This window comes from Mus caroli, unplaced genomic scaffold (genome assembly GCF_978045245.1).
Source record: "Mus caroli unplaced genomic scaffold, Mus_caroli_1 scaffold_17, whole genome shotgun sequence".
In the NCBI taxonomy this organism is placed as follows: Eukaryota; Metazoa; Chordata; class Mammalia; order Rodentia; family Muridae; genus Mus; species Mus caroli.
The window spans coordinates 79063246-79090048 of record NW_028227272.1 but is presented as its reverse complement, the minus strand read 5'-3'; the positions used below and the strand labels follow the sequence as shown (position 1 = coordinate 79090048).

General features: G+C 34.5%; 1 pseudogene; it reads right to left on the bottom strand.

The window, feature by feature from the left end:
• Nucleotides 1-9038: 9038 nt before the first annotated feature.
• On the bottom strand, nucleotides 9039-9757 carry LOC110311782 (peroxiredoxin-1 pseudogene; annotated as a pseudogene).
• Nucleotides 9758-26803: the final 17046 nt, after the last annotated feature.

The following is a 26803-nucleotide window of genomic DNA, read 5'->3' as shown; positions in this document are numbered from 1 at the left end:
TTATACCAAATTAAATAATTGAGGACTATGGCAAAGACCCACATGAGAAAGCATATCAGTTGCAAGAAGCAATCCTGGGATTAAGTCTCTTGGGTGGTGCCACACCAGACCTCACCCATCTCAGCTAACTAGGATGGTGGAGTATCTCCAGGGAGTTTACTAACACAATGTAGCTTTTCCTGCATGGTGTCTGACACAGACACGGATACACACACACACACACACACACACAGAGAGAGAGAGAGACAGAGACAAAGACAGAGACACAGACACAGACACAGACACAGACACAGACACAGACACAGACACAGACACAGACACAGACACAGACAAAGAAAGAGAGAAAAAGAAAAGAGACAGAGAGAGAGCCAGATAAAGATAGGGAGATAGATACATGATAAATGGGGGAGAGAGACAAAGAAAGAGACATAGAGGAGAGATGGAGAGAGAGAGAGATGTAGGACAATGAAAGAAAATGATATCAAATTCAAGAAAATACTTAGAATTCAGAAATATCCCTCTTATCCTTCTATTTATTAGTGCCTGAGACTACAAATGTACATGAAAAGAAATCATTAACAAAACAAACACTATTTCATTCATGCTATTTAATGTTTTGATTAGAATTTCTTTCATGTTTTTGAGTCAATGTAAAATCTCAAAAATAAAAAAATTAAAAAAAAAATCTATCATCAATATTATTCAATATAAGTACATTTCTTCAATATGTTTTAAAAATATTTTACTAGGAAATACTTTATAGTTGCATATTTGCTAAAATATGTATAAAGGCATAGTTATTCCATCCATATAATATACTACGCCTGAACAAGTACATTCAGATGCTTATGTATACTATATTCTGTCTATATATATACAATTCAGCATTCATAGTTTGCCTGTGACACCTAACTATGTAAACATAAAAACCTGGGGTAGCTTTAAGGATATGAGAAATTTTCAAGAGTCAATATGAAAGGATTATGTAGTTTTCCTGAATGTCTTGCAAATAGCTACATTTTACAGATAATTCTGCAATGCTTAGCATTTTGTTTTTACTTTGTATTACTTAATATTAATTTCTGAGTATAAAAAAATGTAGAAGACTTCTATTCATTTGGCAAAAAAAAAAAATGTAGTACAGGAAAAACAGGATGTAAATACATAAAGATTATCAGTCTTCCTGACATATTACAAAACAAGGTAAGTTCCCAAAAACAAATGGAGGTAACTCCAGAGACTCAAAAAAATAAAAATGAAAATAAATCAGGAAGAGATGTAGGAAGTTATAAATATGGCATTTCTATAGTGAAGAAGCAACTAGGTTCAATTTATCAACATAGTCTATGAAAACTTACGTGTACTACATTTAATGACAAGCTCTTAGACAGTCCTTTGAAAGTGGGTAAATGAAAATATAGAGAAACAGTGAGCCATTAATACACATCTTGACCAGCAAAATAAAGGAGTTTAGAAATCTGAGTCAATAAATGTGTTCTTACTGAAACAGATTTGTTAATATCAGATAAAATATGTAATATGATAGTTTGGTCTTTAAATGTTTCATGAATTATAGTTTGATCATATTTATGATCTAGTCCAAACCATGTCCATGTCCATTCCAAACAAGATCCAAAGTTTTTCCCTACTGGTACAATTTTATATCTTTTTCTTTCTTTTTCAACTTGTGAAAATTGTCATGACTAAACACTTTTGAGTGTAGCCACCCACTAAATACTGATCAACTTACAGGATGTCACACTTTTAAAAAAAATAGACTCTCCTCCATGAATTAGTCAACTGAAAATTTCTATAATGTTACAAATTGATATGCTTTAAAAGCTGAGTTGTGCATATCCTACAACTCAAGGAGATGATATCTTTAGCCAAAAGGTATAATTGTCAAGTTCTCAAGGATAGCCAAAAGAATTGGAAATATCTTCTAATATTTGGGAGTATGTGGTAGCTCACTAACCAACCTCTCCAAGAAAGGTATTCCCTTCCTGGCAGAGGGGTTTTTATTTCTTAGTCCATGTTGTGTGGTTGGCTGAATAAATTATTTTGATAAATCATCTACTTAGATGGAAAAAAAAATTCAGAGAAATTCAAAGTGTATCTCTATCATTTACAGATTAACTGTTTCTGCATAATTTGAAAAAAAATTACATCTCTAATTGGGACTGTATTAATATTCAATTGTATAATAAAATCTTGGAAATATTATATTGAAACAAGTGTTCAAATATTTTGGTTGGCTATTATTCACAATGTATAAATAAAGATAAATGTTACCTGGACTTTTACTCAGACTTTGCAAGCAGAAGAAATAGCGTGCTGTCAGGAGATAGCTTAATTGAAAGTAGAGAAGTAGCAATGTCTATAAACTCTGAGAAGCACGTTTTCTTACTGGTTGGCTGTAACATTTTATTCCCAGGAGATAATCAAGCACCACGTATAAGTTGAAACTACATTGGGTACTTGACAAAGCACTTAAGGAAAACTCACTGAAGTAGAAAACAACAAGTAGACAATTACATGGGAAGCTAAGCAAACACCTGGTCCTAAAAGCATTTGATGGGTATATCCATCACTGCCTTCAGTGAGTCTATGTCTCAAGTGGGAAAACATGTTGCCTGCCTATTGGAATATTTCATAAAGATAAGATTCAACACTTTTTCTCAAATAAATGTAAATTCCAATAACTTATGGCAAAACAGAAATTATAAAGTGACGCTATATATGTGAAGTACACTTACACACACACAAACATGCACACACACACACACACACACACACACACACACACACGTGTATGTGTGTGGAAATATGATGACTGCCTACCTTCCTTGAAAGAAAACCCTACATCACATATTCAACAAAATATTCCTGAAATATTTAAAAAATATTTTTTCTCATCAGAAATATTAGTCAATATATATTTCCTATGGTTAACATGAATTGCATACCTGTTTCATTAAAGATGTATTTCTTGTATTATATGTATATATGTGGCTTTCCTGTGTCTCAGTCACAGTTCTGTTGCTGTGAAGAGACAACATGAGAAAGACAATTTTTTTTTTTCGAGACAGGGTTTCTCTGTCTAGTCCTGGCTGTCCTGGAACTCACTCTGTAGACCAGGCTGGCCTCGAACTCAGAAATCGCCCTTCTTCTGCCTCCCAAGTGCTAGGATTAAAGATGTACACCACCACTGTCCAGTGAGAAAGACAAATTTTAGGAAGGAAAACATTTAAATGGGTTGGTGATTGGAGATTCAAGGGTTTAATCCATTACCATCATGGTACATAGTATCATGTATACATGTAAACAAGCACTACTAGAGCAGGAGCTAAGTGCTATATTCTGCTCTACAGACACACAGAGAGAGACAGACAGAGAGAGGAGGAGGAGGAGGAGGAGGAGGACGAGGAGGAGGAGGAGGAGGAGGAGGAGGACGAGGACGAGGAGGAGGAGGAGGAGGAGGAGGAGGAGGAGGAAAGCAAGTATAGGCTTTTGAAACCACAATGCCCATGCCCCAGAGCACACTTTCTCAAATAAGGCTCCTAGTCCTTCTAATCTTATCAAAGTGTTCCACTGCCTCATAACCAAGCATTCAAATATATAAGCTTATGGAGGTCGTTTTATTTGAACCAGCATAGCCTGCGTGTATGTGAGTGTACTGTGTGCATGCCAGGAGCCTATGAAACCAGATACCCTGGAACTGAAGTGATGGACAGCAGTTGTAATCTATCCTACTGGTACTGGAAACTGAAGTTGGGCCATAAGTAAGAGCAGCAAATTCTCTGAAATGCTGAGCTATTTTACTGCCCTATAGGTTTATTGTTTGTTTGGTTGTTTTTGTTTTAATTTTTGTTCATTATTTAACTTTTTGTATAGGGCCAGAATTATCACTAGAATGAGCCATGGTACTTGGTATAAGATTCAAATCAATATCAGCAAAGCAAAATTATTTTTGCTTCTTTTCACAAAAGAATGTACATCAGATTTTGTAAACTCATTCGCTATGTATCTCCTCAACCATGCCAAAGACCACATACATTATGAATTCTGACAGGGAACTGGGGGTCTAAATAGATGATGTCATATCCACACTGCAACAGCATAAGAAGTAATTAATTGCCTGCTGTAAAAAAAAGGACTAAGGATTGAACCAGATACACTGGGCCACACAAAAGAATTATAATGTTGGATTAGTACATGGAAAAAATGCTCCATGTGAATAGTGACTGAGAAAATGAAAATCAAATCTCATTTTAAAATATAATGATGTAACATGTTGGCCAGTACAAATGTGTGTATGTGTATACGTTTGATGATATCATTTTTGCTTTGTTTGTAAAAAACTATTAGTCAATGCTTCACTTCCAATTAGTTGAACAATGCTTCTTTCTCATATTCCAGATTTTCGGGAGTTTGAAATATATGAAGATATTATTTCCCAGACTTTCCTTTCAACCCAAATTGAAATCTATTGTACTCTATGATTTATAAGACATGGGTGGAAAGATGATGTCATAGTGTTTTGAAACTCTTTCTGAGTTTCCATTTTCCTCATTCTGAAAATTTTTTATACCATACCTTACATTTTACTTACAAAAGAAAACATTCAATAATAATATATATCACTCAAAAACTTCTTAACAGCATCTTATAACTACACAATGTCATAAGTAACCCAAAGAATCAAATCATGCAAGAGAATTTTGTAATATTTTGAAGGACTAAGATCTAACCAGACTAATCTTGAAGCTAAACAATGAAAGTTAAATTAGAGCAACTTCAATTCAGTTAAAAATGGAAGAGTCATTTTCTATGCACCATGTGTGAAGAGGAAGGCAGATGATTTAATTATGAGTCTGAACTTCTTGAGCTTGACATTTATCTCCTTGGTGCATAATGTTTTAAAGCAGTAACCCATGCAATATAATGCAAGGTTGCTAAACTACATAAACTCACATACACACAAGATACCCACTAAGAGCACAATTCAATTATGGATAAATTACCAGAAGAGTTTTGCCATAGAGAAATCCTATTATCTTTACACTAAATATGCAAATAATGTAGTGCACTCTTTGAAAGATGAAAGAATAAAGGCCTCTCGACAAAGTGTCTGTCACAAAATGTCACACATTTCCATATTCTTATCAAACTGTCATGAGCTCATTATCAAAAGTAATAATAGTATTCATTTTCATAGCTGTTAACCATCACTACATAGAAAGTTAAATTAAAAAAAGACTAAGGTCATGTCTGTGACCTTGATTGGTATCACTCTCATTGTTTTCAGCCTGTATATTTTCTTAGAAATTATGTTTATATATGTAATATTTGAGATAAAATATGTTTTGTAATGTAAGGAGAATTTATGTTTGAAATATAGTGAATCATTGTAAAAATGCTTATCTCTATGTAATATATATTACTATACTATACTAAAATAAATGACTTCATAGTCAGAGAATTTAAAACATCATATTTCTTTTATTAATTGAATTTTTCATGTATTATGCATTATGTTTTTTTAAATAAAATTTACTCTTCATAAAATGAATATTTGATTAAATTATTTGTAAATATTGGTAGTAGAGAAACTTTTCTATATCCTAGAATGTATATAGGCATTTCTGGGTGCACATAAGAAGCTATATTATTTCAGAAAAAAATCATCATTCATTTACTTTAAATCTTCTATGATTTCCTGAGTGTTTTTTACTGTCTTTTTTTCTCCTTTGGTGGACACAAGTTTTATTGATGATGTGCTATTATTTAAGATTTCAAAAAAATATATTACAGAAAGAGCTTCAGCAAACCGATTTTTGAAAATGCATTTTACTGTAACTTATAGAACTAGAGAAAACTGTTCAAGTGAAAACAAATTAATCCCCATTTGTCATGCCAAGGAAATGAAGAGTTTTGGTATGGACAATAGTGGTAATTATGTCTATTAAATGACTTTATTACTATTTGTATGGTAGTAGTTTAATAATTATAGGTGCGATTTTATTAGCAAATTGCCACAAACTCAATATACCACAGTTAGATTTACATATATAATAATTCACATTATATACTTGTATTAATCAAAAATAATAAATAATAATCAATATATAATAAAATAAATTACATCATGAGAAATATTTAAGATGAATCAAAATCATCAGGAATAGAGTTTAAAGAAAATAAAATATAATTGCTTATTTTATAGCATTTAAAACTCATTGCTGCACTTATTAAATAGTATAAAACAAATGTCACACACAGCATTACACATGGATGGATTTTGTTTACACATAGTAATTTAGTTGAGCATTAACAGTTGAGTTGTGATGTGATACACTTAAAGTTTACATTTTATAAACTCTAATTTCAGATTTGAGAAAAGATAACACACTTATGCAGTAGTTTAGAAACCATATATACATATTACTGTAGTCAATGTGCTAGAATAATTTATGCAAGTCATTGCACAAGCAGGTAACTAAATGTCACACAATTTACTCCCACATGAATGTACTTATAAATAATTATTTTCCTTGATTGAAAACATCATGGAATATATAATATGACCTAGGACACATATTAGAAGACGTTTTTGAATACCATTTTTGCCTTTGTTGATTTGTAAGTTGAAAGACCAGAAAATAAAAAGAGGTTTCGGTAATTAAAGATAAACATTTACCTTTTAAACGTATGACACTTTTTTAAGTAAAAGTACAACAAACTATTTTAGAGTAAGCGTTTGTATTCCAGGTGGTGCTTTCTAAAATAATCTAAACACTAGGAAGAGGAAAAGGACACCTGCAACTTTGAAATATTTATGAGATTCGCTCTCACAAATCAGGATAGATAGATAGATAGATAGATAGATAGATAGATAGATAGATAGATAGATAGATAGATGATAGATAGATGCTGGCTTCAGGATAATCTGATGGAATTTGTATATGGAGAATAGAAATGGTAAATTGATGTCACATAGTTGCTTGAGTAGATTAGGACATTAATTTTTTTTAAATTTTTTATTACGTATTTTCCTCAATTACATTTCCAATGCTATCCCAAAAGTCCCCCGTACCTTCCCCCCACCCCACTTTCCTACCCACCCATTCCCATTTTTTTGGCCCTGGCGTTCCCCTGTACTGAGGCATATAAAGTTTGCATGTCCAATGGACCTCTCTTTCCAGTGATGGCCGACTAGGCCATCTTTTGATACATATGCAGCTAGAGTCAAGAGCTCCGGGGTACTGGTTAGTTCATAATGTTGTTGCACCTACAGGGTTGCAGATCTCTTTAGCTCCTTCGATACTTTCTCTAGCTCCTCCATTGGGGGCCCTGTGATCCATCCAATAGCTGACTGTGAGCATCCACTTCTGTGTTTGCTAGGCCCCGGCCTAGTTTCACAAGAGACAGCTATATCAGGGTCCTTTCAGCAAACGCTTGCTAGGACATTAAGAATAGAGGACGAGCAGTGGATCTGGGAGAGGGGGAGATGGGACACTAGGGAGAATGTAAGGAAGGGAGGATGCAGTTGAGATATGTTGTATGAGAGATAAATAAATAAATAAGTATACAAATAATGAATAGAAAAATACTTATTTGTAAATCTAAATTACAAAATCAGTTTCAAGACATTTTACAAGAAGAAACACCATTGTTTTGGTGAAAATATTTGCGCAAGATTTATGTAATTAAGTAAAACTGTGCAATATATACAAAGAATGCTTAAAACAATACCTAGATCATGAGTAATGACTCTATGCATACAAATGCCCCCACCATAAAAACCACAGCACCAAATAAATTCTTCATGAAGTACAGAGATATCCCAAATAGTAATAAAATATGCATTGGCATAGACACCAATAACAGTTAATAACAAGATACTACCACATATTTACAAAACATCCCTATTCCCAAAGAAAATGATAAATGTATAAAATGACAGAAATTGATTACATGGCTTTGTCACTGTAGTGACTTGACATTTAAGGACTACTTACAACTTTGGTGGACTGTTTGGTTTAGTTAATAAAATATGTTCTCTGTGGAGGAAGCAAGCTACTGGAGGAAGACCTGAAGATTTTAAAATCATACTCAGTTGCTAGCATTATAGATTGCAGGATACGCAGCTAGATTGGAGGTTATCGTTCTCCTTGGTTACGTGCAGAGTCCTTCCTATTAATATGAACACTAGTCAGTAGGGGTGACGGGCTTATTTCAGCACAAGCTCAACTGACTTCTCTATATTCTATGAGATGTAGCAGTGTTATCTGCAACAATTAGGGCCTGACCATCAGTTTGTGTTTTGGACCTAGCCATAAATTTGGGGCTGTTTAATCGATAATTCATTTTGTGCAGCCCATTGAGGGCACTGGAGGATTCATTTGGTGCCAAGAGATGACTAGATGGTACTTTGTCTCACTGTTATTTGGTGAATCTATATGTGTGCATACACACACACACAGACACACACACATGGGCTGTTATAGTAGATGGTTTCTATATGATGCCTCAAATGGCCCTTAGTTTTAGATGACCCTTCCTGCATTCCCTCCCATACCCACTTTGCACCCTTCCTCAAAATAGCTGTCATTTCTACCTTTTAGATTTCATGAAAAAAATTGTTAATGCAAAGTTTTGTTAGTATACAGATAAAATAATTGTCAAGTATATATTCTAATTATTGACTGTGACTATACTACTGAGAATTAGTCTCTCCCAGGAATGAGTCCCCTAATCAGTTTCTATTGGAACTCTCTAACTATCAACTACATTGTCCAGTGCATTTCAGGACTACGTTTTTTTTTTTTTCTCAGAATTCACGTTTAATAGATACTTTAAAAAAGAAGAAAAAAGAATTAACAGGCTGTTTTCTGTGACTGATAGAAGATGGTCTGCCCAAAACACAGCTCAGACCATTAACAATAGTGGAAGAAAGGCTATCTATCCATCCCCAGCCTAGTAGGAAAGGCTTATCTTGAATCACACCACATCATGTGTTTAAGCATGAGTAGTGTACAAAAGAGTTTCTTCTGGCTGCTCAATGCTGCCTGGCAGAAAAATGGTCCAGTACTCACTTCTGCTTAGAGAAATACTCTTTGCTCTTATTGACATCAGGTTTGATGGTATCACTGCCAGGTTTCCAGCCAGCTGGGCACCATGTTTGTCAGTGAACTGGAAGGCCTGGACTAGTCATATAATCTCATCCACAGAGCGGCCAACGGGAAGATCGTTTATTGTTATCTGTCAAAGGATACCTTTATCATCAATAATAAAAAGGCCCCTGAAAGAGATACCTTCATCAGCCTTTAAGACTCCGTAATCCTGAGCAATGGTGCGCTTGGGATCTGATATTAAAGGAACGTTCCTGGGTCCCAATCCTCCTTGTCTCTTGGGTGTGTTAATCCATGCCAGATGACAGAAGTGAGAAACCACAGAAGCTCCAATCACTTGGCAGTTGAGTTTCTTAAATTCCTCTGCTCTATCACTGAAAGCAATGATCTCCGTGGGACACACAAAAGTAAAGTCAAGAGGGTAAAAGAAGAACACAACATATTTTCCTTTGTATTCACTTAGGCTGAATTCTTTGAATTGTCCATCTGGCATAACAGCTGTAGCTTTGAAGTTGGGAGCAGGATACCCAATTTTTGCATTTCCTGAAGACATCTTGCTATCAGCAGGGTCGAGCCACAGGTCTCACAAACAGAAAGAGCCGTGAGAACACAGGAAGAGGTCGCCCCAGGACTAAGTTTTAAACATGAGAATATTTTATTTTTTGACTATGTTGTTTTCCTAATTTGTTTCTCAGCCTGTATCTCATTTGCATAAAGGAAGGCTACTGTTTTATTTTGGGTAATTTTATATCCGGCCACGTTGCTGAAGTTGTTTATCAGCTGTAGAAGTTCTCTGATAGAATTTTTGGGGTCGCTTATGTATACTATCATATCATTTGCAAATAGTGATATCTTTATTTCTTCTTTGCCAATTTGTATCCCCTTGAACTCTTTTTGTTGTCTTATTATCCTAGCTAATACTTGGAGTCCTATATTGAATAGACAGAGAGTGGGCATCCTGGTCTTGTTCCCGACTTCAGTGGGATTGCTTCAAGTATATCTTCATTTAATTTGATATTGGCTGTTAGTTTGAAGTAAATTGCTTTTATTATGTTTATTTTATTATCTTGAATTCATTTTAATTCCAAACCACTGATAATTTTACTGTACTTTCAACTATTACTTTCATTGAAATTATATTGGGTATTGGGTGGGGTAAAAAGGATTGAAATCCTTAAGGTCCAGCAGAGAAAAGGAAAACATGCAGCCTCGAGGGTAGCAGATTGAGGGGACTCTCCAGAATGTATCAGAGACCTGGGAGTTGAAAGATGCTCAGGACTCAATGAGAGGGACCTAAGATGAAATGTCCTACATCAGGGAGAGGGAATTTGTAGAGCTCACATCCAGCAGAAAGACAGGGTATCAAGTGAGGGATGGGGTTGCCATCCCACAGTCAAAACTCTGACCCATAATTGTTCTTGTCTGAAAGAATTACAGGGATGGAGATGGAGAGAAGCCTGAGGAAAAGAAGGCCCAGCAATAGGCCAATAGTGGGATCCACCTCAAGGGAAGACCCCAAGGCCTGACACTATTACTGAGGCTGTGGAACGCTCACATAGCATGAATGCCCTCTGAAAGACCCAACAAGCAGCTGAAAGAGACATAGATATTTGCACCCAACCAATGGACAGAAGCTGCTGACCCCTGTCGTTTAATTAGGGAAAGGTTGACAGAAGCTGAGAAGGAGGGCGACCCTGTAGGAGGACCAGCAGTTTCAATTAAACTGGACCCCTGAGATCTCTCAAACACTGGACCACCAAACAAGCAACATATACCAGCTGATATGAGGCTCCCAAAACACATATAGTAGAGGACTTTCTGGTCTGTTCATTCAGAAATGATGCACCTAACCCTCAAGAGACTGGAGGCCCCAGGGAGATTAGAGGAAAGGTGGGGAGGGGGGTGGGGACATCCTCGTGGACCAGGGGTGTGGGGATGAATTATGGGATGTGGAACAGTCAGATGGTGGACGGGTTAGCAGGTGGGTATAAAATATAGAGTGTAAAAAAATAAATAAATACATTTTAAAAAGAAAAAAATGAAAAATCAAGTTACTGATTTCCTCTTAATTTTCTTCTGCATGAGAGTGGTTGACAAATTCATTTGGTTCTTGTAGAATTGATAATCATGTTTTCTTTTTTGGTTGGTTCATTTTTAATCTGTTCTTCAGTGCTAAATGTTTCCCACTTGTTTGGTGTGTCCTTGTCATAACTCCAGAAGGATACTTTGCTTACATCCTTTCCTGATTCATATATGAAACTGCTTATTTGTTTTGTGGCCCAGATACAGTGATCTCAGTCAAGTTATCATAGCTTTGACTGCAACAACAAAACCTCCTTTATCATGTCACGTTTGATATGTCAGTATATTTCCAGGTCTCATTGACTAAAGAGTGGAGGAGTTAATTCTTAGGATGTGTGCTTTTATGTAGCAATTTCAGAATCATCTAAACTATGTAACTGCATACATATTACCAGAAAATTATAAGAATGTTAATGTATTTAAAAACACCAAAGTGCATATAAATAGAATCAAAATCTAGAAACTCTACCGAAAAAATAAATATGTTCTCTTTGCTGAATCCTAAGGGTTTAATTATTATTAAGGATTATTGAGACAACACAAAGTTTATGGATCTCTTTATACAGTTTAACAATTGAATGAATATACAATGGGTAATTTTTTATTGATAAATATTTGCTATAAAAATTCAGAAGGAACATTAAAGAATTACCCTTTTGGAAATTTTAATGGACGAGTGTACCTAGGCAAATACTATGAATCATCTTTAGCGTAGCAGATAAAGTATTACTTTATTAATTGTCCATGAATAGGGTGGAAGCATCCAGTGCACAGATCCACACTAATGTATTTAAAGTCAGGATTACCAGAGACTGCCTGCCGCCTGCATAATGGAATAGGAAGTTTAAAAATCGTTTTCACATGCATCTCCCCAATAACTAGACCTGATTATAGCATGACCTTGGGGACAAAAATCTGTTTTGCAGAAACAAGAACACAGAAGCAGGAAAGGGGCCTGGTACATTTCACCATGTGGCCTGAAAAGAAATGTAGGGTCTTATAAAATAGGGCAGTTTAAAGTGCAGCGACCAAAACCAACAGATTCACCATCATCATCTATCTTGAGGAAAAACAACACTCTAGTAAAGATACAAATGAGGGAACATTATAAATTTGCCTCAAAAACAGTAGATGGGAAAATATCATATTAACAATATACTGATAAGTCATGAACCTGAGTTATTATCTACTTTCAGATATTATTTTTATTCTATTTATATGTACTTGTATGTGTTTGCTGTCTGTAGGTATCCAGGAAAGGTACACTTAGACTGCTGGAGATGGAGTTACCAGAAATTGTGAGCTGTTTCTGATTTCTAAGCATGGGCCTTTGGAAAAGCAAGGGATGCTCACATCTTGTGAGCCTTCCCCTCAGCCTTAGTTTCAAACCATTAATAGACACTGTTCTACCTTGTCAAAGTCTACCCATGCTAGAAAAGTAAATATTAGCCTTTGGTTTGCTTCATTTATATCACTGATAATAATTTGCTCATAATTAGATCCACTATCTGATTGCAGTAATAGTTTAGACTCCTGCCAGTATGTCGAGGTGAGAATTTGGGAGTCAGGAGAGGGTTTGTGAAATTGTCCCCATCAGGCTAATCTAAATTCCTTTCATAGGCTCAATAAGTACACAGAAACATCACCCACACATATTTGGTCCTGCAGTATTAGTATAAATTGCCATTGGCAAATCTTTATTTCTGGAGTTTGAAGGATGTCATGAACATAAAGAATTCTATATTACTTTTTATTCCCGCCAACAAATGTTTCCAAAGAACAAATGAACCAAATTCAACGTGGTGTGTAAATGTTCACATTGCATTGAAAGAACAAGGATGGAATTTGTGAAGAAAGGCAGACGATATGGGATATCTTCTGTTCAAGTATTCAAGTTCAGCATTCATAAAGGGTATTGAAGCTGATAAAATGCCATAGAGTATGGCCATTTCATCTTTGTAAGCTGCCTTTCCCACTCCCAGGCTCACTCACATTGGTTACATATCTTACCTGTATATCTTTCCTATCTCCCATTGGGTTCATAATTTTTCCTCTGAAGTAACACAGTTCTGCACTAGCCTAGCTCTGCCCCTACACCCCCCTCACACTGCCCCCCCCCTTTCTTCAAATCAAAGAAAATGATAGGCTCATAGCTTAGAACTCTCAAGAGCACACAGGCCTAAATTATCACACCAAAGTCTGAAATTACTCTAAACTCCATTCTACCCAGAATTAAGAGATTTTTTAAATTGCATTAAGACTCATGATTGTTATTAAAGTTACATGAGAAATATGGCTAGTTTTTAAATTCTGTGGAATAATGACAGTAAAACATGGTTCAAATAACATAAAGGCATCTGATCATCACTAGAATCTTGATGAGAAAAGCACATAATTGGTTCTTTACTTTCCTATGATTTTGCATCTTCGTTTTCTTATGGAGCCAGAATATATACATTTCCTAAAGATATTATATCTGAAATGTGTTCTTGCTCAGTGTTCTTGAGTTTTAACATGGACATTTACAAGCAAGCTGAATTTTTTTTCTGTTTACTGAAACTCAATTTTACAAAAATCTCACTATTTTAGTTTTTTTTATAAAGAGAATATAAATGATGCAACAGCTGTCCACCCCTACCGGTAATTTATTTCTAGAAAAGCCTCATCATACTGCCCAAGAGAAAAATATCCTCTAAATGTAATTTTACATAAAAGTTTTCAAAGTACTTTTAATATTTTACCAATATGCTCACTCAGTTCCTAATTATTTTTGGATCCTGCTGAGTAATTTTCTCAGCTTCTTAGCATGGTGATTTGCATTCCTTCTCACATCTGGGATCTTTTTTCTGCCTTTTATTTTGTATTGTTCAGATTGACATAGTCCCTTCAATTTTCCCATCTTAAGGAGACAAGATAAAACTTTTCTTAAAGATGGAAATTTCCTGCATACTTGACAGTTGATTCTAGATGCCTCATTTTACATGCTTAAAATATCATCTGTAAGTTTTGATTTCTTTTCCTTTGTCAGAGAAAGCTCATTCTTCAGTGTGGCTTAGTACTGCAAACCTGTGCCATAAAAGAGCCTGCAGACACCTACTCAAATATTTCCACTCAGCCTGCAGTACCGAGGCAGTGTCCACCCACCAAAATATGTGGATTTCGCTGTAGTTTTATGCATACCAAGTATAAGAGAAATCCCCACCAACTTCTGTACCCTGTAATTTCAAAGGAAGCAGTTTCTAGACACTCAACCCTGTTTTATCTACCATATTGCAGAGGATGGTTTAGTGTTACTTACCTTAAAGGCAAGGTGGTATCTTTATTCAACTTATGTCTATATTTAAGAGAAAATTAGGTAGAACAGAGAACTATTTATCTATCCTACATATTATTACATTTATTTATTTGCGTGTGCTTGTGTCACACCACAGGTAGGCAGAGAACTAATTTTGATAGCCATTAGTTCTCCATTTCCAACTTCTGGGTCTTTGTTATTGAACTCGGTCATCAAGCTCATAGGCAAAATCTCATTGTTAATGGTGAAGCAGTTAGCAGGCTTTTCAAACATATTTTAATTAATGACATTGTTTAATTAATTACCAACAAAATTGTTGCATGATATTATTTCTTAACTTACTGGTTACTTGCTAAATTAGAATATTTCTTTGTCTTTTTAAACACTTTTATTAGGTCTTCATAATTTTATATACTTTTGTTCACATTTAACTACCCTTTCCCAAATTTTCCAAAATCCTTGCCTCATCACTGTCCTCTCATCTTTGACTCTTGTGCTTTTCAAAAACAAACAAACAAACAAACAAAAAAACAAAAAAACCTTCAAGACCAATTTGAATGGGAAAAATATTCTCAGATAAGTGTTCTTCCATTGAATCTTGATGAACATATTAGAAGATACATTATTAGAAAAAATAATCTCTCTGTACCAAAAGCTAAGAAATGTCAATAGCTTCATTGATGAGCGTGAACTGGAGTGCTCACGTCTTATCCACATGAGGAACTAGGTCTGTGGTTTTCTTGAACAGTTTAGAGTCATGCTGTGTCAACTGCTGTGAGTTCATATGTGCAGGAGTTATGCTATCTTCAGAACACATCATACATAATCAACCATACAAAACAGACTTTAATTGCATAATCTGTAAAATAGCATTTAGTCAAAAGTATGCATATCAAGAGTTAAGAAAGTATCTCACCTAAAGAGAAACATTACTTAATAGGCATCATTATTGAGATGATGATTTAATTGGAGTGATAAGAAATGAAAATTGACTATAGAAGATAGGGAGGTGAATCAGTGGTTGTGAGACCTTGCCGGGAATCTGTGTCAGTTTCTCAGCAACAATATTGCAACTCAAAGCCATTTATAGCTACACAAAAAAGGAAAAGCAGCCTAAATTTCTCACTGCCTGAGGGAATGTGGTGATCTCTTGAGAACTGGAAAGCAAATTGTGTCCCAGGAGCTATGGATGTGAATCTGAAAAACTTATGAAACATGCCAACATGCTTCTAAAAGCTGCTATGGGAAACAACTTCATTGTTCCCTGAAAAATAGTAAAATTCCTTTAAGAATTTATGCTTCTAGCATTGTACGTGTACAAATATAAACATCATTTATGAGGTTCTGAGCCAGATTAGTTGATTTCATCTCTCTCTCTCTCTCTTTCTCTCTCTTTCTCTCTCAATACACACACACACACTATATATATATATATATATATATATATGTACACACACATATGCACATAAATCATCAAATAAGTCCAGGTTATTCAAAGTCACATAGACAACAAGCTTAAGGCCAGATTTGGTTACAAATCAAGACACTATATAAACGTAACTAAATATATACAATACTTCAGGATCAGAAACTGAATATTCATTGAATTGAGATTTATCATTTTCCCTTATGTATGTGAACCTACTTAGTGTTAACCAGAAGTTTGTCTGTGAAAATATTGTCAACGAACTATCATTTTCCCCTTTTAGTAATCAACTTCATTATTTTTGTCCTAGTGCTTTCTGGATTTTAATACACAATCATCATACCATCATTACAAGGAACAATGCCCTTGTATTCATTAATTTTAAAAAAGCTATTGTTTCTAATTAGAACATGAATTGGAAGTGTATTTGCATAGGCACAGTAAAAGTGTGATTAGCCTAATCAAAACTCTTTGATTATGAAAATGCTTCCCTTGTATCGGTCTTTGATAATTATTCTTAAACCGTTAAGTTTTAAGATATTTTAATTGAAATATTGTTCCAAGCTATCATAATTGTTCCTCTTCCTACTAGTACATGTCTACATTCAATGCTTTCAGGTTTCTGATATTATTCTAGAGTATTCATACCTAAAACACATGATAATTTTTAGTTATGCTATAACTCATACTTTCCAGTTATCTCTTGTATGATAGCCAGCATTAGTAGAATGTGATGATAATAAATAAATAAATAAAAATCAAACATACAAAACCACTCAGGAAAAGTGTGAATTTTGTCTATGTGTTAAGAAAAACAGCATCTAAGCCTTGATATTTCTTATTTGAATCAATAAATCAAATCCTCATTTTATAAAGGGTCAGAATTATCTGTTTTTTCAGAATATTGAATAGGGGGACATTAGTAATATTCAGTTAAATATTTGTTTGAAATTAATTACCATATTGTACAGAGCTATTCCAAAAATAATTCTGTAATATACAATTATTTTATATATGACAATATTCAACTAAATTCATTATCCATTTTATTTTTCCTTTGGGAACTGTAGAAATTATCAAACAGGCACTTGTTCATTGTATAAAGGTCATGAACCTGTGATATTTTGCATTGATTTTACTTTTTAATATTTAGAAATAGGAAAGAATATGTTAATTACTTTTCAGGTATTATAATAAAACATTACAGCTAAAATAAACTTAGTCCATTTGGGCTGAAGTTCCAGAGGCATATGAGTCTACAATAACAAGTCATAGGCACAGCATAAAGGACCAATGTTTTCTCATCTTTTACCACAATCAGGAAACAGAGAGATCAAACTGGAAGTAGGATGAGGCTTTTAATCTCAAAGTCCAGCCCCACTGACAAACTTCTTCCAACAATTCTATACCACCCGAACACTCAAAGCAAATACAATAATAATAATAATAATAATAATGTGGAGCAAGTTTCAAATGCATGAGATTAGGGTGGGCATTTCTTATTCAATGCACCACAAACAGTATGTGTTTATTCCTATTTAATACTCAATATATATTTTCTTGTTTTTACACACTAATTTCTTTCCCGTGAATATCTTATTTATATCTCTCCTTACCTGCATCTGTTCTTGTAAATTTCCTTCACCTGAGATCATATTGCTCTCAAGTGTGAGAAAGCATCATTTTCTATAGTACTGCTCATTTGATTTCTGTTTTCTTTTTGCCAGGAGAAAGCTAAATGTGACTCACTATTTATCACCTGTTTGTGATTTTCTGCTTAATTCTTTTTTATAGCTTTGTTACAGAGCCTTTTAATGAATCCCATATTATAGCGAGTCTTGCATCAAAGGATGAATATGTGTAGCATACAATCTGAGAGTCAGCATTATAAATACTTGCCTTGTAGGCACATATATGACCATCGTCTGTCACCTATCTACTAGTGAAGAAAGTTCAAAATATGACAATTCACACCATTTAACAAAGAGAAAGAATTGAGAATATAAATCAAACTGTATTGGCTGTAGCTCGTCTCACTTTATTTTGGGGGTTGACTCACATGAAATAAATAAGGGTTCTGCAAATTACTAAAAAGATGTAAAACTGAATGTAACAAACAAACATTAAGCACATGAAAGACAGCCCCACGTAATGTGAGCTATCACTTCATAAGGTTTTAATAACTTGTAACACATCTCATTCTAAGAACTATAAATAGAAATGTTTAAAGGTAACAAAATATATTTTAAATTCAATGTAATTCTGATTGATGTGCTGATACTTATCATTATCTGAGGCAATTCTCCTTGGATGTCAATCACCCATTTATTTACCATATTGAGTTGGAGTATTCTATTTGTCCATTTACCTCCTAGTAGATGTCTCTGTATTCAGGTCTACTTATTTGTCAAAATAATTCAGATTTTATATAACAATATAGATAATGCCAAAGAGTAATGGTGATATGTATTGACCTTCCATGGCTGATGAGGTTATAATCCCTAGATAAGAATCTTCTACTACCATGTGTCTAAACCAGTATAATTCCTAACTGGATATTTTTTGCAGCAGATTTAGGTCCTTACTGAAATCCACTATTGGTCAAAATGTAGAGAACAACTGTGTTATGCCCAGCTCAAAAGGTAATCTGCAAAACAAAACAAACAAACCAAAAACAAAAAACAAACAAACAAACAAACCATACACTGGCCAAAAACATTTCAATGATTCTGTTGTTTTGCTTTCCTCTCCATCTTTTTTATTTATGTAGAACATCCTAACCTGTAGTACAAACTAGTATCGAGCTCAAGATGTAGTCCAGATTCCCCTTCCGTTTATAACACTACTGTTTCCCACATTTTCAAGTGATATTATTACAAAAAAAAGACACAATACATGGTTCAGAAATCTTCAGATCAGTAAAGAAATTGTGTTTAAAGCTGAACAGAATAACATGCAATAGTCATAAAAACCCTTTTGATCTATTCTTCTGTTATGTAATAGCTTCCATTGAGAAAATAAAAAAAAGTCACAACAATAACAATAAAAATCGCTTCTACAATTTAGGGAAGTTCCTGAAGACACACAATTTTCTACAGGGTTATAAAAATATTCCACCCTTCAACAGAGATCCTTAATATTGAAAAGTAAACAACCCAATACTTTCAGAAAGTCTCTGAAACTGGCCAGCTTCCTACTCACAGCCCTTCCCATGCACACATAAGTTCTACAGGCTGCTGGAAGATAATGCCATACCAGTGAAGCTGCCTAGATGACACATTTCACACAGAAGAGCCAGCTTTCATGAAAGAAGGAGAAAACAGCCATGTTGTTGGAAAAGCTGACATGCAGTGAGCTACAGGAGCCCAGCATTCAAGAGTCCCCATCAGTACCAGAAAGGGCTTTTTTTTTTTTTTTTTTTTTTTTTTTTTTTTTTTTTTTGGTGATTCCTCTGCTTTTGAGTCATTCCAGGCCTTTTTAAGTCATCCTTCATGCACACTGCTGTTAGTGGCTAAATTTAATCCCACTGGTTCAGTTAGTTGGATTTTGATATTATTTTTCTATATCTGGGTGGGATAAGTAGGTGGATGTGTGTGTTTCCTGACCTCAGAGAAAGTTCTATCGTACTGCACCTTCAATGTGTATGAATTTTAAAAACTAAACAGAATTGTTAGTATATCTGAATCCACAATCACAAGGCACCGTACTCAATAAAACTTGAGAGTTAGTGAAGCAAACAAATGATGACTGAAATTATACATAGAGTCTTATATTTAAGTTTAACCAAATAATATGTAATCCCCCACCTTAAACAAACAAACAAATAAAACAAGTGATGCTTTAAAGTTCCATACAGCAGTTACATGGTTTTAGGCACTGAGCATCCACAGACTAAGTTTTGGCAAATCTCCTTGAAATCGCATTTGTGAAACAAAATTGCGGCCTCTTAAAAGCCCTGTCACCCCTTGACTGATGAATTCTTTGTTCATCTATCTCCCTGGCAATCCCACACAACCTAACGTATATAAGCTCTGGGGAAAAAAAAAAGAAGTCAGTACCAACTAATGCTTCCCAAGTAGGTTTTAGTGTTTTAGTGTTATTTCAGTGAAAGGTATAATTTAGCAAACAGATTTAGCAAGCAGCAGATAAAACAATTAGTACGAAGATCTTTTGAGAAAGAAGAGGCTGGCACTACACCCGCAGTGAAGTCTGAATTTGCAATTTAGAAAACAGGTTTAGTGAGAGGCTGATGCACCAATTAGTCTGATTTTTTTCACATATATAGATATAAAAAGAGCTCACAGAATCAGAAGAGGAGAGGTGGAAGACATTTGCATAAAATGGCTTGTCAATTTCACCAAACAGCAGATAATATCGTTACTATCTTTTAACTCTTTCTTTGCCTTCAATTTCACCCCCCCCCCCTTATATAGTATTGCCATTCTAGGTTCTGGAAAATGTTTAGAATGGTGATGATGATGACATATTTTATATTTTTCTATCTAACGAGACCAGCACATTTTCAAAAATAGCTCTCATTGGGCCACTACTGAACTGTGGGGAAAAAATCTTTTGTGTTCTCTCTACTTTATGTATGTTTCTTTTCGTTTTCTTCTCCCTTATTAATAGCTTGGGCTATCAAGGAAGAATTAAATATTAACAAAGCATTTGGAAACCAAAGCAAACATTGGGTTTTAACATGAACTGTGCAGGGCATAATTAATGATGAAGGATCTAATGGGATATTTGGCTAACATTAAAAATAATGAAAAAATTAAATGATGTGAATAGATAGTAGACTTTAATTACAAAACATGCTTTCAATTATATTAGCTTCAGGTTTTCTAAAGATAGGATAGCTATGTTTCCTATGCTAGTCTCTCCAGTCTAAACAAGGGCAAGTCTTACATCATCATAGTACACTATAATAGATCAACTGAAAACATATATAATATAGACTATCAATGTAGAATAATAATAAAGTGTTGCCCTTGCATGCAATAGGTAATGGATTTGATCCCCACCATTAAAACAAAACGAAAACAAGAAAAACAGCATTATGGTTCAATGAGACAAGAGGACAGTTCCAGCTATCTTTTTAAATCATACACCTACTCTCAATTAAAAATTATTAGAAGCTGTCAAGAATCTACTATTACTTTCATGGAATTTTCTTATCTTGTAGCATCTCAGGTACAGTTAGACTAACTTTGAAATGTAGAACTTTTTCTGTTTCTTAGGAGCTAATTATCAATTGCTCTCATGCTGAATATCATACTTAACCACCAATCAGAAATGCTGTCTCTCTTTAATGCCACAATTCTCCAGCTATTGGTGTTTCCATGTAGACCTTATCACAGCGATCCCGAGCATTCCTCTTCAGTAAGATGTGGTGTAAACTAAACTTACCTGTTTACACTGCTCTTATCTTTTAACAATGGAGAAATAGTAGTTTATAGTTTATATTTATACAAGTATAGTATGTAGGATTAAGTATTCTTAATGTTTACTGAATATTGCAATTACACAATTAATATATTTTAGGTTGTATTATATTTCTCAATAGAAATAATAACATATATTAGAAAGTTAAGTGACTTTAAATAAAAGAAATAATCTCTGCAGTCTATTTTTACTAAGTGTTTTGGAAATCTTTCACCTCTGAACTTAACATGTTTTCATATGTACATAGTGGTTCAAATTTCATTAGTGATGAGGTTAAATTTTAATTTCTTCCACTGAACATGAAAACCATCACTATCTCTAAAATCAGAAACACACTTTATGAAGAGGTAAATAAATCATTTCAGACAAAAATCAATTTAAGATTACATAGATTCTTCACAATCCCCATCAAAATCCCAACACAATTCGTCAAAGACATGGAAAGAATGATTCTCAAATTCATTTGTAAAAAATAGAAAACCCAGACTAGTGAAAACAATTTTTAAAAATAAAAGATCTTCTGGGAGAATCACTATTCCTGACCTCAAGCTGTACTATAAAGTAATAGTGATAAAAACTGCATGGAATTAGTACAGAGACATACAGGTTGATGAATTAAATAGAATTGAAGGCCCAGAAATAAAAACCACACACTTACAGACACTAGATCTTTGACAAAGAAGCAAAAAAAATACAATGTGATAAAAAGCATCTTCAATAAATTCTGTGGGTCTAACTAACTGGTAGTCTGTATGTAGAAAATGAAAATAGATCCACATTTGTCAGGTTACACAAAGCTCTAGCCCCAGTGGATCAAGGACCTCAATATAGAACCAGATACACAGAATCTAATAGAAGACAAAGTGGGAAAGAACCTCAAACTCATTAGCACAGGGTGAAATTCCCTAAACAAAACTCCAATGGCTGAAACTCTAAGATCAAGAATTGTCAAATAGGACCTCAAAAAATAGAAAGCGTCTGTAAGGCAAAGGACATAGTCAATAGAACAAATTGGCAACCTACAGACTGGGGAAAAAAGCTTCACTAACCTCACATCCAATAGAAGGCTAATATCCAAAATATATAAAGAACTCAAGAAGCTACCCTCCACAAAACCGAACAACCCAATCAAAAATGGGGTACAGATTTAGTAAGAGAGTTCAGAAGAGAGAAATCTTGAATGGCTGAGAAGCACTTAAAGAAATGTTCACTGTCCTTAGCAATCAGGGAAATGCAAATCAAAACAACCCTAAGATTCTACCTTACACCAATCAGAATTGCTAAGATCAAAAACTCAAGTGACATCACATGTTGGTATGGATGTGGAGAAAGAGAAACAATCCTCCATTGCTGGTGGGATTGCAAACAGGTACAAACACTCTGGAAATCAATCTGTAGTATCCTCAGAAGATTGGTAATAGATCAACCTGAAGACCCAATTATACCAATTCTTAGGCATATGCCCATAAAATGTCCCTTGATGCCACAAAGGCACATGTTCCACTATGTTCATAACAGGCTTATTTGTGATAGCCAGAAGCTAAAAATAAGCCAGATGTCCCACAACAGAATGGATACAGAAAATGTAGTTCATTTTCAAAATAGAATACTACTCAGCTATTAAGAACGAGGACATCTCTAGTTTTGCAGGCAAATGAATGGAACTAGAAAATATTATTCTGAGTGAGGTAACAGACCTCCCAAAAACATACATGGCATGTACTCACTAACAAGTGTATATTAGCCAAAAAAAAAAAAAAAAAAAAAACCAACCAAACAACCAAACAAAAAAACCAGAATACCCAAGATACAATCCACAGAAGTCAAGAAGGTTAAAAAGTTGAAGGGCTCAAGTGAAAGTGTCTCAATACTACTTGGGAGTGACAACAATCATGGGGTACAGAGGGAGGGAGGAATCTTGGTGAGAAAGGGGACAGGATGGGTAAAAGGGGAACATGATCAGGAGAGAAGGGGAAGAGGACTGATGCCTAGAGGGCTGGCAGGAAGACTGGAAACAGGCAAACTTAGGAGTTGAGGAGACCTTCTAGAATGTACCAGAGACCTAGGAGGTGAGAGAATCTCAGGACTCAAAGGGTGGAACCTTACATGAAATGCCCTACTGTGGGGATAGGGAATTTTGTAGTGTCCACCTCCAGTAAAAAGACAGGGCATAACATGAAGGGATAGGGTTGCCGTCCCACAGTCAAAATCTCTGGCCCATAATTATTCCTGTCTAAAAGAATTGCAGGGACAAAAATGGAGAAGAGCCTGACAAAAAGAAGGTCCAGAGACAGGTCCAATGTGGGATCCAGCTCAAGGGGAGGTCCTAAGGCCTATTACTCTATTACTGAGGCTATGGGGTGCTTATAAATAGGAGCCTAGCATGGCTGTCCTGAAAGGCCCAACAAGCAGCTGAAAGAGTCACAGTCATATACCTAACACATAACCAATGGACAGAAGCTGCTGATCCCTTTGGCTGAATTAGGGAAAAGCTGGAAGAAGCTGAGGAGGAGGATGATCTTGTAGGAAGACCAGCAGTCTCAACTAAACTTGATCCTTGAGATCTCTTGAACACGGAACCACAAACCAGGCAGCATATCCCTGCTGATATGAGCCCCCGCCCCAACACATATACAGCAGAGGAATGCTGGGTCTGGGTTCAGTCAGAGAAGATGCACCTAACCCTCAAGAGACTTGAGGACCCAGGGAGTAGGGAAGTCTGGTGGGGTGAGGGGAGTGGGTGACGACATTCTCTTGGAGACAGGGAGTGTGGGAGGGGGTATGAGGTGAGGAGCAGAGGGCAGACCAGGGGTGGGAAAAATAAAAAAAAATACTGTCGTAAAATATTTCATTAATCAAGAAACGACAAACATAAATACAAGTGTCCTGTAAAAGGGTGGCAAGAGAATGAGAATTACAAAGAAGAGAGATGCTACTATTCAATGCCTTTGAATATGAGAAGAAATTAAGGGATATAGTCATAAATTACACAGTTAACAAGCTGATTTCCACTGAAACCACTAAAATGAATGTAAACCTTATCATAGCTTAATTATTTTTAAATTTTAAGATTTTTTGATATCCTAATCTATGAAAAACTAAATGCTGATTTAAATCACTCATCCATGTGTGCACATTGTTATCATTGTTATATGCACTATATATAGTACACATATATATCTTGCTGTTGAATTTTAATTGCATATTCTGAATACCTTGAAGAAAAAATGGCATTATAATTTTGAATTTCAGTTAACTTTCAGTATGTTCAATATAATTGTGTACTTTGGTTCAAGGGAAATGGAGAGGAAATAGAAGAAATGTCACTAGACATGTAGGGATTTGGGTGTCACATAACTATATATAATTCTTCTTGATTTATTTTCAACTTTGCCTTGAGGTTTGTGGAAGAATTTAATAAGTGATCAATGTTAAATTAAAATAAAGCATATCCAAGCAAGCATGGAAATGGAAAATTGAGAGTTAAGCTACAAATAGTGGCATTGCCATCTGTTGAAATAATTCTCAATTTAAGGCATCTTAAATATAGTTTCATTAGGTATTTAATGTAAGTGTTCCATTAGATTTAAATTTGAAACTTCTAAAGGTAGTTTGTTTGGAAAATAAGAAATGTGTTTTTCCTCAGAAGGAATATTGGAAGCTATAAATGTGTCTGAGGCATCTTTGTGTCTATTTTGTCATCACTTTATACATAATACACAGGCAAATAACATATTCCTACTATGAGAGAGAATTTTTCTCCTATAGAAGCTTGGACATTATCATTATACCTTCATGAGAAACCCATAAAGTGTCTGTGATATCAAACAGTTGAGATGTCATCTCAGTTCCAAAACATGACTACATTCAACACCTTACATATAATTAATGAATCAGAATGTGTTTGATTCATTTAAAACCTGGTTAGCCTTAAAGTTATTTCCCACTGAAATTCCTTCCACTTCGGAAAAGAAATGGTGTACACAATGCAATGTAAAATTTACTTACAAGTTTATCTGTTTCTAATGAGGCTGGGTAATTGTTTGAAAGCAGAACCAAGATGAGCCAACTGTTGCTTTCCTTAATGAGTCCTCCAGTCCTAGACTATCATTTATGCTTGACTCTTGGTCTGCTATACACAGGATGGAGTCACAGGAGAGATGCCAATAATAATTCATGGTGATTATAAATTTCATATACTTGTTAAAGACCCGAGGACGTGTCCTAAGATTTAAAGACTGTGTCATATGATTTAACTAATCAGCTAAAGATAGGACAGGATGAAACCTTCTGAGCTAATTCACTTCATAAGCATAAAAACAGGTGTTTGTTAAACTAATAGATTTTGCCAGGTGTTGCATTCTGTATTATGATTAATTAAAAAGAGGAAGTAATAGAATTTTAATATTTAATGGGTAACACAAAATATATATCCTCTACATTTTTAAAAATGAGAGAAAATGCTGGCATGAAAATATGAAATATTAACAATTTAAGCCAGTATAAAATATTTTAGGCTCTTTCTTCAAATAGTAGAACCTTGAGTCATAGTTATACAATGATAATTAAAATGAGGATAAAGAATAAGTTGAGGATAAAATGTAGAATTTAAAAAAAAAATTATCCTATCTTTATAGGAGTAACATAAGCCAGGATTATTTTTAACATTAAAATAGAAATTTCAAATGTACTTGGGGATTGTTGAATTAGAGATCATCAATATTCTATTTTTAGGTTGATAATTATTGGGTTTTGCTTAGCTCTTCAAACATTATTCCACGAATAAAATTTGATTGACTGTGAATTCTAAGCTTTTTACCTGGCTGTTACAAAATACCAAATGCCTCATACAGCTCATGTACATAATAGCGATCTACTGAGTATAGAAATGCAAAGCCTGCTTCAGAGATTTATGGGAATGACTGAGAACAAAATTCCAGGAAGCATCTCTGAGCTCTGAGCTGGTTTTATTTAATTTATAGCAAGTGATTTTAACAATTACATACAATGTAGTTTTTTGTTTCTGACTTTAAATATTTTCCATACTGGTATTTCAGTTTCCTACAATCATTTTCATTTCCAAAACTATACACAAAATAGGATATAATAGTAATAATATTAATATTAATAATAAATAGTAATGTCAATATTGATCATGTGGTACTATATATTGTATATCCCTGATATAAAACCACTTAGTTTACCAACTTTCAAACTAATAAATAAAGGCTATTTTCAACTCATGATTTGATGAATTGGCTGTCATTATTACAAATGGTTTTGGTTTCTTCTCTTCTTTTCATTATCATTTCTGCAGGTTTTTTTTATCATAACATTTTCAAGAATGTCCACTTCATCCTAAAAAAATAAAACTGTCTTTATTACAAAAATAGAAGAATGAGAAAGATACAGTTTAGATTG